We start from the raw sequence: 14269 nt of genomic DNA, 5'->3' as shown, positions 1-14269 counted from the left end.
GTGGGAGTCACGTCTGGAGAGAGAAGGATTATTTTGCTGCGCCTTCTCAGTTGATGTATCTCCCCAGTATATACAAGATGCAGCGACAGGCACCTGTTCAAACTGAGTCCATTTGAGATTAAGGGAAAGCAACAGGCATGGCTCTTTTCATGGGTTGGCATGCGGAGAGTAATGGGACTAGCAAGCAGAGGAGGCAAAAAAAAAAAAAAAAAAAAAAAGCCCCAATAAAGTTTTGGTTCCAAGGACTTTTCCCCTTAGAATTATCTGATGATCAATACCCGCTTGAAGTGTAAAGGCAAATTACCAAGTATAAAGACAATCAAAGCCAGAGAGCAGAATGACTCCTGCCTCTGAAGTTTCCCTAAGAAGGGTTATTTCGTTTCTGCCCTCTCTCTTTCACATTCCTGCAAAATTACCAGCCAGAAATAGCCTACGGCCCCCTCCCCCCCAAAAACATTGTTCCAGATTGTAATTACCAGTTAGGTTATATTTTAAGACTTAGTAATGAAAAACTGTGAAAAGAGCAAAGTGTTACAGAAAACACAAATAAGAGTGATTTGGAATGAAAGCTCCTTTAAATTTCAAGAAAAAGCATGTAACTATTCAATTAACAAATTCCATAGGTAGCTCTATCAACCTGCAACAGTATTATATGGCAATATGGTGCTGGAAAAAACATTTATAAAGATTTTTGTTTCCTTGCCACCTTTAGTCTGAAACTGACTTTACCTAAGGAAAGTGCACTTCTCAGCATGCCCAAACCTTTTTGTGTCTATTTTTAACTTGTATGTTTATAGGTTTAAACTTCCCCCATGGAATTCTAGTGCTGTTAGCTTATCTGGTTTCACAAAGCTTCAAACTGGTGAAAAAAGATGAGAGTAATAATAATTAATTAATAATATAAAACACTAATAATAATAATAAAAAGACTCGACCTGGAGCAATAATTTAAAATGCACATTTTGCTTTGGATGCACTGTTGTTCATATTAAAGCTGTAAATATTTGTTTATTTAAACAGACTGAAAAGTGAAAAATGGAGGTGAACAACATGCATTTCTTTTTTAAATGTACAAAACATTATATGCACTCAAAATGTTATAATTTCTAATATTTTTTAAAGTTTATATTTGAGTTGTACAGAGTTAAGCATTAATCAGATATTTCATTCTTCCTTAAAGATATCATTTCCTTAAAATATTATTACAAGATTTAAATTCTGTGTTAATAATGGAGATATTTTTTACTGTCTACCTCACTATAATACAAGTATTTACAACTCTAAAATTATTTGAGGTAAATTAATATTCAGAACATTTTTACAGTACACATTTCCTGGACGATACTACAACTATTACTGTATTATTAAACTTTTTTTTTTCAAAAAGTCAGCTTGCTTTTATATGTTCTATTATTTGGTTAAGTAATAACAAATTCCTCTCAAACATTGGCTGCAATTCTAAAATGATGTAGTGTTAAGTTCCAATAAACACCACTTAAAAATATAATATTCAAAGCCATTCTTCCTACTTGAATCCCTTCTGTATTCTCATAAGAGCTTTAGTTTTACCTTTAATATACATCGATGGTATAATTATGAGAGAAGCTACATTATGATTTTATATAACTTTAATGTAACTGGAAGAATGCATTAAATGGAAAGATTCAGATGAACCTTTGTAAATATCATCTGTATTGGACACATTTCTATACACTGTATTATGATGAGATGCATAAGTACTGGATGTTTTATAAATGATATTTATTTTTGATGCAATGGGTAAAATATTTATTAAATTTTTTTCCTGGTTATCTCTTAGATAATGAAGAGCTATTCACTGAGTAACTGTTTCAATAAGAGAAGAATTCCAATCTCTTCTTATGACATGGTGTTCAGACAACAGCAGTAGCCCACTGTGCATTTGATATGATTCCTTTCAAAGAAAACGTAAATCTATATGCACAAGAGTTGAAAGAACTTCTCACCTTGTAGAAACCGTTAAATGTATTTGCAAACAAGGTTCTTTTCATAGAAGGAGGCTTGCTACCTGATCACAGGACCTACTTGACAGATTTTACTCAGGCAAATTTGCATTCATTTGGAAACATGCTTGAATAAAAGATTGCAGGATCGGGCCCACAGTTTTTGATACCAGCAGGGTAGAAGCCCAATAGAAGAGTCCTGATGTAATATGCTTTAATCTCAAGAAAATATTAATGTCTAATGTTTAAACATGTTTCCTGCTAATATTAGATTCAGAAATAGCATTGTTAATATGAAACTTTAGTTTCAAAACACAGTTCACTGGTTGTATATGGCAAGAGGTGTTCCTTCCCTTGTGAACTTTGATTGCTGCTCTGAGCTAAATTAGTACAGTTTTCTTTTAAGAGTGTTTTACTATGGATCAGTCTTCTACTATAGGCTAGAGGGAAGGCAAAGTGGAAAAAAAAATCTCTATCTTAAATGGATATAATAGTGTCTGTACCCAAAGAGGAGCAAGGAATAAGACACCATGAACTGGAAATGACCATTGTCTGCAAACCTCAAATTCTACAAAACGAGCACATTCCAGAAGTTTTTAAATGATGAGTTATTTCTCTTTCAGTTGTTATTGTCTAACTAGTAAACAAAATAGCAGATGTACAGACAGTTATTGTTCCAACTACAAAAATACAGTATACTTTTCAATGCTAATCATCTTAACCTCTTTATGAAAAGAAGGATTTTGCTTATAGTACTACCCTTTATATAATGTATTTAGGTGCAACTTTATTGTAAACATGCATGCAACAGTTGTTTGGAATGTCTCAGAGGTGACAGTGTGGAGGCTGGTTAGAAGCAATAGAGTAATTATTTGGCACCTTATCACCCTGTCCTAACTCCCCCCCGCCACTGTTTCATCTTTTTATGCATCTGTTTTGGATGCTATAGTTCATATGACATGTTCTGGGCAAATTTTGGCAAGTCCCCTATTGCCAATGAATAGCATTTCTGCTTATTTCCTTTTTGAGTTCTGCCGTGTCCCTTTTCTTTGTATGAAATTGAGAAGTCCATGAGAGGAGGTGCACAAATCTAGCAAGGTCGACATATTTTCATTCTCCCCTCCTGCTCCTCCTCCTCAAAAAAAAAATGGTATTAACCAGTGAGCTGGACAGAGATTGTTGGTGGATGTTTTCTGGGCTCTTTAACATGAATCCTGAAAGCCCTTAGTACAGAGCAAATGAACCCTAATGTGATAATTAAATGGAAGTACATCTCTGAACGCTGCCAAAGGACTTTCTTTCCTGTATTCAACTCCTCATGTTCAAAAACATAGTCAGAGGGAGACAAAGATTTCTTTATTACATTTCTGGCCAGAAGAGGGAGCAGGATCTATTAGGCTGTGGAAACAGTTACTAGCAGAACTCATCAAACACTGATTGTATAATAGCATTGTAAAAAATGAAACTCCTTTCATTCTTAGCTATGTAACAGAGCATTTAAACCTGAGGTATTTGTATAATAAAAATGTACAGAGGCTTAAACACGTGGATGATCACACTCTTAAACCTTGCAAAACACTTTCTTGCCTTACAAGGGATGTTTCTCATTTTAGATCCAGTTTTATCTCCCTCCCACGCAGACCTGCTGGGAATTCATTTTTATTGTTGGAAGTGGTTTGCATCAGAAAAGCTGAACCAAGATATTAAGCCTGCAGGCAATAGGCCCAATTTTTCTCTTCCTTACGCTTATACCAGTTAGGTATAAGTCAATTGAAAGCAGTGGAATAGTTGCGTTTTACACTGACGTAACTGAGATCAGAACTAGGCCAAATGTTATTTAGGCTATCAGATTGACCACAGGTACTGTGACGTTTCATATTTATTATTATTAATTATTATTTTGCCTCTCATTTTGTGTCTTAAAAGCCCATTTGAGGCCTCAGGCATTTGAGAGGTTTGTGTAACCTACATTTATGCTTGGGAATTAATGGTACAGAATGTAGACAACAAAAATTGGGTTTCAATAAAGTCTAATTTGTTTAATTACACATAGGGCCTGATGCTGTAGTATATTCATAAGAAGATAAGAATGTTGTGTGGAATATACTCATTTATTATAGGAGTCTCTCATTAATATTGTATTTCCAAATACCTGTCGTCCCTATTTCTTTATAATGTAAAAGCAATTATAAACACTAATACATTCCAGCTGTTCTTTTACTATGAGGGAGGAGATTTGGCACCACACCTCCCGCGCCCCTGCCTCCATCCTTGGCCTCTCTGTCAGATGGCAGAGGGAACAACTGGTCTGCACCCTTCCCTGATGAATTTGATAGATTCATTTAAAATATGTCATTCTTTTAGCATACAATATTGCTAGGGTGACCAGATAGCAAGAGTGAAATATGGGGAGACTTCATTTTCAGGAGTAGGGGTAGAGTTGCCCAAATAAGACAAAGCCCCTAATATCTGGATGGTCCTGATAATATCGGGATATCTGGTCACCCTAAATATTGCTTGAGTGTTTGACTCATAGACTTTAAGGTCAGAAGGGACCATTATGATCATCTAGTCTGACCTCCTGCACAATGCAGGCCATACAATCTCATCCACCCACTTCTATAACAAACCCCTAACCTATGTCTGAGTTATTGAAGTCCTAAAATTGTGGTTTGAAGACCTCAAGCTGCAGAGAATCCTCCAGCAAATGACCTGTGCCAAACGCTGCAGAAGAAGGTGAAAAACCTCCAGGGCCTCTGCCAATCTGCCCTGGAGGAAAATTCCTTCCCGACCCCAAATATGGCAATCAGTTAAACCCTGAGCATGTGGGCAAGACTCACCAGCCATCACCCAGGAAAGCATTCTCTGTAGTAACGCAGATCCCAACCCATCTAACATCCCATCCCAGACCACTAGGCATACTTACCTGCTGATATTCAAAGATCAATTGCTAAATTAATTGCCAAAATTAGGCTATCCCATCATGCCATCCCCTCCATAAACTTATCAAGTCTGAAAGCCAGATTAAAGCTTAGTCTTAAAGCCAGTGTTGGAAATGGTTCTCCCAAGTACTTTAACTTGTGTGACGAAAATACATTCCCTGAAAGCAGGACATCTAAAACAGTCTGGGGAGCTTTTATCCAGCTCAGCTTCCTTGACAGATATTCTAAAAGCTGTTTCCACACTTTTATTGGGCTAGCTACAGACTCCATGACCTCTGACCCTGTGTCATGAAAGGACCCTGAGGAGCATTTTCACCCTGCAAAACCAGTCTCTGAGCAGTTAATTAAGAATCCATCATTTTTTAGTCTCTGAGGAATTTCAGTATGTTTAGTCTTATAGAAAAAATACTCAAACAAAAGAAGGGAGAGGAATGATTGTGGTTTAGGCTCTGGGTGAGAACTCAGGAAATTTGGTTTCTGTTCTCAGCTCTGGTTTCAATTTCCAGCTGTGTGTGACCTTGGTCAAATCACATAGGGCTAGATTTCTAAAGCTCTTAAGGTACCTAAAGGTGCAGCTAGGCACCTAGTGACATTGATTGCAATGGGAGTTCAGTGCTGAGGTCTTCTGACAATTCCATAGGCTCCTACAGTATTTGCATCATTAGGCCCTAAAGACCTTAAACTCTCCCTGTCTCAGTCCCCCATCTGTAAAATGGGGATAAGAGTACTTCCTTTCATCTATTTAGCTATTAAGTGCTTCAGGGCAAGGACTCTTTGTACAGCACAATAGAGCCCTGATTTTGAATGAGGTCTCTTGTTGCCACCACAGTACAAACGGTATTATGTTAGTCTGATGACTTTTAATGAAGCCTCTGGACTTTAATCTTTTGCTGACATTGATATCAAGCGTCTAATGAGTTACAAAACTAATAATCCAGGCCAGACAGTGAATATCCTATGCAGGATACTGTTTGTTTGCGGCAGTTGATTCCACAAATATGGTACATCTGTGATACTTTTCAAAGTCTTGTGTATTTTTTTTCTGGTATGAATGATTACAAATTCATTGGTTCAGTTGTTGTTTTTTTTATTATTTGTTCTGTGGTAGTGCCCATCTGCTCCTGGTGAAATCGGGGCCCTATTGGGATAGGCAATGTACAATCACATAGGTCCCTGCTTATAACCTGTAGCGCAGATCCTGCAAACTCTGTATGGATCATTTCACAGATTTGTTTCAGTATAGCCCTCGGAACAGCATTGAATTGAATTTGAGTTGTTTATTAATGAATTCATTCACAAATCCATTTGTTCCATTACCAGACCAGCTCCAGCATCGGGTATGCCATGGCCGCTTAAATGATACATCCCCTGTTCTATTTTAGTGTAAAGTAACTTAACATTGTCAGCTAGAACTGGAATTCTTTAAAATATCTTTTTATAACATCTTGGCAATATCTAAGACAAAGAAGATTTGAAATTATTTTAATTAATAAGGACTGACATTTTATTCCCCCTGTTAAGTATTGTTCAGTCATCATCCCTTTTCATTCTTTAAGACCAGGGTCCCCCTGCCCTCCCAACTCAGATGTACCTGAACTCTGCCAAAGTGTGTGGTCTGCTGCAAAACAATGAAAGCAAAGTTATCACTGACATAACAAGCTGTAGAGCTGTGTGACATAAAGCAGATCTGGCTGCAATGTTTTGGAAGGGAGCGAGAAAAGAAAGCAGAGGTGTTTAGCATTCAGGGCCTTTGGAAGTATAGCTGACTTTTGATTTGACTTCCAACTCCCCCTGAAGAGAAATGAGCTTCCTTGAAGAAGGTTAATGCCATTAGGAGATAAAACAGGTGTGGCCACTATGTGACTTGTAGATCTGAACAATTTGAATATTTGGAAATTTTAATGAAAAACAACAACAAAATGTCTGCAGTTTTTTAAATGGCATTCCCCTCAGTCCCCTATTAACCAGTCCTAGTGGTTAGTCTATTAAACTGGTTGCAGAGGAACTGTCTTTATGGCATATGAAAGCTTGCTAACCTTTTCCATATTGCTCAATGGTACAGTATTAAGAAATGCTGAAACATTTATCCTTCTTGTATTGATCAAGTGTTGCATTGTCCTCTCAACAGCAGGCTTCTACCATACTTACAGTACCAGGAACAAAATCTGAACAAATGCTGTTACACCTCACGATTTTTACAGTTTTGTATCTGTTTATACATCCATCTCTTTGTCCAGTTCTCTTCACTCTTAGGATTTTATCATGAGTTTGAGCATGGAAATCTGCTTTATCTGTGTATCGTAATATCAATATAAGGTTTCACTTGTCATTGATTATGAACCTCTTGGACTGTATTACATCAAGTCTCCCCATGGTATATAGACATATCAGTTCTTACCCATTATGCCTAGAGATTTCTTGTTTTGTTTGCAGCTGTGCAAAAATTCACTTTCAAAACTCATTGCTTGGTGCAGCATCAAGTTCTGTGCTGATGGGATATGATATGATGTAATGAAACAGGATATAGTATGACGCAAAGGCCATGAATTCAAAAGGAACCACATTTCTCCAACTGGATACCTGCCATGAATTTGGAAAGCCAAGTGTCTGGTCTGAATTCTGGTAGACTTCTAGATAGGGAAAGGTTGTAAGACGTCATTTCTGGTGTTTTGAATCAGTTAATGATTATGCATAACTCATTGTTCTCACAGGACTGTTCAAAATTAAATACCCCTTTGGCATCAACTGTAGGACACAACTAGAAAAGCCTTTTCTGTTAATGCTATACCCTAAAACATAGGTTCACAGCTCAGACAGTACGTGTGGTGAGCGTGCCGTAAGCTAAAGCAGAGTCTTCAGGCTGGTGTTCACAGCTCTTGTATTTGCTGCTGATAGCAAAAGAGAAGAGCTGATTGCTGAAGGGACAGATTGTGCCTGCAGCATAGCTCTCTATTGTAGGCAGAGTGCTGGGCCTCAGTGAAGCAGGATGTCTCCCAGAGCTCCTCAAGACTTGGGGGTGGGCATAAACTGCTGCACCCATTTGACCTGTTCAGCATACACCTCTCCTGCCCTGAGTCTGCTGGCTGGTCTAGGAGAAGAGCACAGAGCCATGCTCTACCTGCTGCCCAACCCATTTGGGATGCTGTGCTACTTGTGGTGAGCATTTGGGTAGCAGCCCGGTGCCGTTCTGAGTGTAGTAGCTGCGAACTTGGCTGGCTCTTAGGTGGGCCATGTCAAGTGGGGAAGCCTGCTTACTGCCTTCCCTGCACTGTGCCTGTACAGGCCACACATGAACAGGAGAGATATCTCAACAAGAAAGCGGTCTCCTTTAGACGTGGGCTATTATGTGCCTTAGGCTGTATTAATCAACATCCTGCGTCTTATGCAAGTCAGAGATGGGCTGTGCATGAGATTTCTTCTATGGGTTGTTAAATACCTAGCAGTCAGACTCATGAGTAACTCCCCTCTTCTGACTGCTTTGAAATAATGACACAATTATAAGGCGCTGACATAATGTGATCCATGTCTTTCCATGCCCTTACTGTCATCTGCCAGATGACCTCCTCTTTGCTCCCCCAAAAGACAATGTTGCTCCACTCCAGCCAAAAGGCAGCTGCTACAATTATCTTCCTCACCCATTGCTCCGACCATGTCAGTTTCCCCTTCTACTCCCTTCCCTTTGCTTCCATATTATATTAATACTAAACTTCTATTCCTGGCCTTCAAAGCTCCGGACAGCTCCTGTCCTGCCTGTATCTTGCATATTGCTTCTTACTGCATTCTCCTTTGCTCTGCCAATGACATCAGCCTTCTCAACCTCTTTATCTCCTCTCTCAATTTTGTGCTTTTCTCCATACTTACCTCATGCATAGACTGACCCTTCATTCCCCACGCGCCAGTCCCCACATCTCTCCTCATTCAAATCACAACTAAAAATGCATTTTGTTCAAGAGGCTGGCCAATATTAGCTCATGTCAATCAGATTCCTCCCCCCCCAGCATCACACTGGGAAAATAATGGAGATGATAAAAAAATCGTAACCTCACAAGTTAAAAAGACTTGGTTTCCCCATGCACTTTGTCTTTTCAGTGTCTGTGGTTTTAGGTAGAACTGGTCAAAATGTCTTTGAAAAAAAATTTTCATTGCAAAAATGCTGTTTTGATTAGAACAAATTTTTGTGGGAAAAAATGGCATTGGTGAAATTGTTCACTTTTGACAAAACTTCAAATGAAAAAAACCAGAGTTTTTTGTGGAAATTTTCATGCAACATGGTGAGACAAAAATCCCACTTTCTCTCACTTCTTAATTCTTCCCTCCCCAGGACAAAGAAAGAGAGGAAAAAAACCAAACAAATGAAAGATTTTTAAAAAATAAACTAAAATTGTTCATTTTGTTTTGAAAAACATTTAGATTAAAAAAACAAATTAAAGAAATTGTGAAACTTTTTTGAATGAATGGAAACTTAGTTTTTTTTGGAATTAAAAGCATTCTTTTAAATACCTCCATGGTTAGGCCTGATCTGATCTACAACCAGCACAGTGCGTAGACCTATTGAGGTCAACATTGCAGAAAGCAAACTTCAAAGTTGCATGTGGCCATGTGGCTCCACTCAGGTGGAAACAATTGCAGGATTGAGGCCATAGACCATAAACTCCTCAGGGCAAGCACACACTGACTATGCATATCAATTAATAAATAAAATACTAATGCATTGGGTACATTGGCTTTTCCTGCATACTATCATGGCTATTATTTGACCAAACTTGAAAGAGCTTGCATAGTGCTATTGCTCCAGTGTCTCCACATATTCAGAGAGGCAGTAGAAAGCAGAGGCTGGAGAAATATGTTTGTGACTTGGCGGGACAGAGTCAGATGGCTCTATATTGTGAGATTTCTTTGAAGAAACTGTGGGTAATTCTCTGTCACTCATATCTTGCAGTGTATCTCCCTGTAAGCAATATCATAACAGTAATGAATATTTATAAAGGGTCTTTCATATTGCAGTAAATATTAGAACATTTATACAAAGAGAGACTGTCTAATGTGTAGTGGGGTGAATAATGTAACATGTTTTCTCTGACTAGTCGTTTGAAATTTGTAATGAATTCACTGTAACCATGTTCTTGCCCCTTTTGTGTTTGCTAGCTGTGAATATTGCAATGTTTGAGTTCAACAGGCACAGACATGGATGTGCAGAAAGCTAATGCCAAAGTTGCATGTATAAGTATTAACAGGAGCCACATTTTAAATTTACTACATGCAGGTGTCTATACTAAAAGTGATTTCACTTCCAGCTAATCAAGGAAAAGAAACAATTGCATATGACTTATCTGTCCAATCGCAGCTCAGTCATAGAGATCCAACTGCAAATATTTGTCATCAAGCCAAACACTTAAAAAAAAAGACAGTGAAATAAGGCTGAGTAAATATGAGGGAACTGTGATTGCTTAAAGATGTTCAGTATTCAGAAAAAGAGGTGAAAAGTGTCTATTAAATTTGTTGGGCATTATCTGCTGAGCTTCAGGGCCAGGTTCACTTCTGAGGCTGAACTCCACTTAGCACAGGAGAGGGGATTAGGGCAGGGGTTCTCAAACTTCATTGCACTGCGAACCCCTTCTGACAACAAAAATGACTACGTGACCCCAGGAGGATTGAAGCCCAAGCTGCCCGAGCACTGCTGCTCTGGGCAGAGGGGCCAAAGCTGAAGCCTGAGTCCCATCGCCCTGGGCTGAAGCACTTGGCCTTTGGTCCTGGGTGGTGGGGCTCAGGCTTTGACTTCATCCCCGGGCAGTAGGGCTCGAACTTCAGCTTCAGCCTTGGGCCCCAGTAAGTCAAACACCGGCCCTAGGGACCCCATTAAAACAGGGTCATGACCCCCAGTTTGAGAACCACTGGATCAGGGAGCTAGTTACAGCTCCTTGAGTCTGCTGTGGTTCTGGCCCTTGTGAGGCCAGTGGAGTACAGGCATAGCATGGCAGAGCTTGGCCAGGCCTCTTTCCCTCTCCCTCCCACCAGGCCTCTGCGGTTCCCCAACATGCCTCCTCCACTGAGTGGAGATGACACTACAGGCATTCCTTGCTAGCTGTTTGCTTTTGCCACCAAAGTCTGGGTCCTTCATACTGGATCCTCTGAGTGGCATAAAGAGGCCATGTTTCATCTGATAATCTTTCCCTTTCTCGAGAGGCGTGAGCACAGGGCTGTGAGCGGGAACGCCTGGGTTTCATCTCTGCTCTGACGGTGACTGACTCTCTGTTTTTGTATAAGTCAGGAAACACCTCTGCCTTGGTTTTGCCATCTATAAAGAAGGGAGTTTGCTTGACTACCTGAAAGAGCTGCTGTGAAGATGACTGTGTAACGTTCTCTGAAGATGAAAAATACCAAGTACCATGCTGCTGCTGCTGTTTCCATGTGCGAAAAGGAAAACAGGCCCCACCTGTCTAATGCCTAAATGACTTCTATTTCAGAGTAAAGAAAACAGCCACAGACAGAACACAAGTAAGGCCTCAGTGAGAGAGAATAGTGTTTAGATCTACTCCATTACAATACAGAGCAACCATGAAAATAAATTTTAAAAAAAAGCTGTTGAATGCTGCACAGAAGGGGTAAGGGGTTCCTAAGCACAATACACAGGATACTAAAACCATCACAGTCTCATAGCAAACTATACCCAAGCTCAGCCAAGGTTTTCAGAAGTGACTAGTGATTTTGGATGCCTCAGTTTTTGGGTGCCCAACTTGAGACACATTACAGAGACCTGTTTTTCAGAAGGTGGGTGCTCAGGACTTGCTGAAAATCAGGACACATTAAAGTGTCGCAAGTTGGTCACTCCAAAATCCCTTTTGAAAACTTTGGCCGTGGTAGGATTTGTATTTTGAATAGGATATGTTTCAAAATGGCTCCCAGTGCCTCTTTCTGGGATAATCAGGAGGCAGTACATAGGGTGAAATTCACTCTTGTGCAGGGAGCCAGCACACAAGGCATGCATCACTGAAGTCCCTCATAAATCTTGTTTTGAAGACCTTTGTGGGGCTTAATTAATAAATAGGCTTTGTGCTGTTCCCCAGCCTGGAGGTATTTTTCATCCAGAGAGCTCTGAGATCTTCAGATGGAAAGGACAAAATAAGTGCAAAGGTAAGTAATTCTAATCTGTCCTTTGCTTGTGCCTGTCACCAGGGAAAACTCCACAACATGCTGTGAAACAGGAAAAGGATTTGTCACTTGTGGAAATCATTTGAGATCAAGGAGTAATCTGAACTAGGGCACTGAGATGCCACAGTGCTAGGAAAAAAATACAAATAGATAGATAAATAGAGCTGAATTTTTGTACACCCCAAAATGGCTCTGGCTATGTTCCTTAAGTAGATCAAATGTTCCTTTTGAATAATAGAGCCAGTGTATTGATGTGAACAAGTTTGGTATGCAGGCCAAGTTTCTGACATCTATGTCTGTCTTGAATCATATGTTTGTGATAAGCAAATAATATTTTATAGCCCACAATAACTTCACAATCCTGAATATTTTGCTGCCTGCATATTTCACTAAAAATTCCACTAATTTTGAAAGGTCACACAAGTGTAACTACTGGCCCAGATGTGGAAACCAAAGAGACAATATTATCACTATTGAATAGAAAGGGACTATGTTACCTTTGGATTCTTGTCATCACTCATTAGTATGTTATATCAGCTGTATGCACTAATTATCTATGTGTAGCTATTAGGTCCCAGGCCAATACTTGCTCCTGGATCATTTGCAAACCTTTTGAAAAGAGATCCTTTTCCATTTCTAAATCCTCCTTCATTCAAGGGATACGTAAGGCTAAATTATAGCATTGTAAAACAGAGGGGAAGTAGAGGGAGGCATCATGTCGATAGAAGACATAAAACCTGATTTTTTAGATCTGCTGTGCCCCATTAAAGCATATCAGCCAATGCAGAGGGACCCCAAAGCTGGATTAACTGGCTCCAGGGGAATATCCTTGTTCAAGAGGATTCTGTCTGTGGCATAAGGCTGGTGAAATGGCCGCAGGAATGGCCCTGGTATAGGGGTGTACTGGGTGGTGCCCAAACATGAAGGTGCACTTCAGGGATGTATGGGGGAGTGACCACAGGGCTGCTGTAATTTACAGAGGTGAGGCACGGCCCTGTCAGGGCCCAAAATCCTGCAGGTTCAAAGGCTGTGTAAAGTCAGCATATCCCCTCCAGCTCCTGAGCTGAGATTTCTGTGAAGCACCTCTATAGCAGTAGGAATATACTATCAGCCACCTGGCCAGGCCAGTGACAGTGATTGTGAAATTCTCAGGGAGACCAAAGAGGCCACAAAGGCAGAAAACAATAATAATGGGGGATTTCAGCTATTCTCATATTAACTGGGTATATTTCACCTCAGGACAGAATGCAGAGATAAAATTTCTAGACACCATAAATGACTGCTTCTTGAAGCAGGTAGTCCTGGAAGCCACAAGGGAAGAGGCAATTCTTGATATAGGCTTAAGTAACACACAGGATCTGGACCAAGATGTGACTACAGCTGAATCACTTGGTAATAGCAACTATAATGAACTTAAATTTAACATCCTCATAGGGAGAAAACTGCCAAAGAAACCCATCACAGGAACATTTTACTTCAAAAAGGGGCATCACACGAACAAGAGGAGGCTAGTTAAATGGAAATTAAAAGGAGCAGTCATAAGGGTAGAATAACTGCAGACATCCTGGAGACTATTTAAAAACACCAGAATAGCAGTTCAAACTAAATGTATATCCCCTGCACCCCCAAAAAACAGTAAGAGATCCAAAAAAATATCACCATGGCTAAACAGCAGCGTAAAAGAGGCAGTCAGAGGCAAAAAGGAATCCTTAAAGATTGGAAGTCAAATCCTACTGAGGAAAATAGAAAGGAGCCTAAACTCTGGCAAGTCAAGTGTAAAAGTATAATTAGACAGGCCAAAAAAGAATGTGGAGCACAATACCTAAAGGCACAAAACCTAACAATATATTAAGTACACCAGAAGCAGGAAGCCTGCCAAACAGTCAGTGGGGCTACTGGATGATTGAGGTGCTAAAGGAGCATGCCAGGAAGATAAGACCATTGTGGAGAAGCTAAATGAATTCTTTTAATTGGTCTTCATGTGAAGAGGATATGAGGGAGATCACCACACCCAAACTATTCTTTTTAGGTAACAAAGCTGAGAAACTGTCCCAGTAGAGGAGATTTTGGAACAAATTGATAAATTAAAAAATAAGTCACCAGGACCAGATGGTATTCACTCAAGAGTTCTGAAGGAACTCAGATATGAAATTATAGAGCTCTACTAACTGTGGCATGTAGCCTATCACTTAAATT

At 39.7% G+C, this 14269-nt stretch overlaps 1 protein-coding gene across 1 annotated transcript in view; it reads right to left on the bottom strand.

The window, feature by feature from the left end:
- PTDSS1 (phosphatidylserine synthase 1) overlaps positions 1–14269 on the bottom strand; it is a 197804-nt gene that overhangs the window by 159037 nt on the left and 24498 nt on the right. The window lies entirely within an intron of this gene.

This window comes from Gopherus flavomarginatus, chromosome 2 (genome assembly GCF_025201925.1).
Source record: "Gopherus flavomarginatus isolate rGopFla2 chromosome 2, rGopFla2.mat.asm, whole genome shotgun sequence".
NCBI classification, from domain to species: Eukaryota; Metazoa; Chordata; order Testudines; family Testudinidae; genus Gopherus; species Gopherus flavomarginatus.
The sequence above is the reverse complement of the archived record's forward strand: the minus strand, read 5'-3'. Positions and strand labels throughout refer to the sequence as shown.